This window comes from Symphalangus syndactylus, chromosome Y (assembly GCF_028878055.3).
Source record: "Symphalangus syndactylus isolate Jambi chromosome Y, NHGRI_mSymSyn1-v2.1_pri, whole genome shotgun sequence".
In the NCBI taxonomy this organism is placed as follows: Eukaryota; Metazoa; Chordata; class Mammalia; order Primates; family Hylobatidae; genus Symphalangus; species Symphalangus syndactylus.
In genome coordinates, this window is record NC_072448.2 from 3,224,471 (window position 1) to 3,226,282 (window position 1,812).

Genomic DNA, 1,812 nt, shown 5'->3' on the forward strand with positions numbered 1-1,812 from the left:
AAGTTTCACCGAATGATTCTGTGTAGTTTATATTTGAAGACATTCCTTTTTCCACTATTACCCTCTTTGCGCTCCGAATCTCCACTTGCATTTTCTACAAAAAGAGTGTTTCATAACTGCTCAATCAAAAATATGTTTTATCTCTGTTAACTGAATTTACAGATCAGAAATAAGTTTCACAGAATGCATCTGTGTAGTTTTTATTTGAAGATATTCTTGTTTCCAATGTAGGCCTCTTAGCGCTTAGCATGTCCAATTGCAGTTTCTACAGAAAGAGTGTTTCAGAACGGCTCAATCAAAAGTAAGGTTCAACTCTGTTAGTTGAATGCACAGAACAGAAAGAATTTTCACAGAATGCTACTGTGTAGTTTATATTTGAATATATTCCTTTTTCCACTATTACAATCTTAGCGCTCCGAATGTCCACTTGAATTTTCTACAGAAAGAGTGTACAGGACTGCGCAATCAAAAGTATGGTTTAACTCTGTTAGCTTAATGAACATATCAGAAATAAGTTTCACACAATGCTTCTGTGTAGTTTTTATTTGAAGATATTATTTTTCCCAATAGAGGCCTCTTAGCGCTCAGAATGTCCAATTGCAGTTTCTACAGAAAGAGTGTTTCAGAAAGGCTCAATCAAAAGTAAGGTTCAACTCTGTTAGTTGAATGCACAGAACAGAAAGAAGTTTCATACAATGCTTCTGTGTAGTTTATATTTGAACATATTATTTTTTCCACTATTACCCACTTAGCGCTACGAATGTCCAGTTGCATTTTCTACAGACAGAGTGTTTCAAAACTGCTCAATCAAAAGTATGGTTTAACTCTGTTAGCTGAATGCTCAGATCAGAAAGAAGTTTCACAGAATGCTTCTGTGTAGTTTATATTTGAATATATTCCTTTTTCCACTACTACTCTCTTAGCGCTCCAAATGTCCAGTTGCATTTTCTACAGAAAGAGTGTTCAGATCTGCTCAATCAAAAGTATGGTTTAACTCTGTTAGCTGAATGCACAGATCAGAAAGAAGTTTCACAGAATGATTCTGTGTAGTTTATATTTGGAGACATTCCTTTTTCCACTATTACCCTCTTAGCGCTCCGAATCTCCACTTGCATTTTCTACAGAAAGAGTGTTTCAGGACGGCTGAATCAAAACTAAGGTTCAAGTCTTTTAGTTGAACAAACAGAACAGAAAGAAGTTTCACACAATTCTTCTGTGTAGTTTTTATTTGTAGACATTCTTTTTCCCAATAAAGGCCTCTTAGCGCTCAGAATGTCCAATTGCAGTTTCTACAGAAAGAGTGTTTCAGAACGGCTCAATCAAAAGTAAGGTTCAAATCTGTTAGTTGAATGCACACAACAGGAAGAAGTTTCATACAATGCTTCTGTGTAGTTTATATTTGAACATATTCTTTTTTCCACTATTACCCACTTAGCGCTACGAATGTCCAGTTGCATTTTCTACAGACAGAGTGTTTCAAAACTGCTCAATCAAAAGTATGGTTTAACTCTGTTAGCTGAATGCTCAGATCAGAAAGAAGTTTCACAGAATGCTTCTGTGTAGTTTATATTTGAATATATTCCTTTTTCCACTACTACGCTCTTAACGCTCCAAATGTCCAGTTGCGTTTTCTACAGAAAGCGTGTTCAGATCTGCTCAATCAAAAGTATGGTTTAACTCTGTTAGCTGAATGCACAGATCAGAAAGAAGTTTCACCGAATGATTCTGTGTAGTTTATATTTGAAGACATTCCTTTTTCCACTATTACCCTCTTTGCGCTCCGAATCTCCACTTGCATTTTCTACAAAAAGA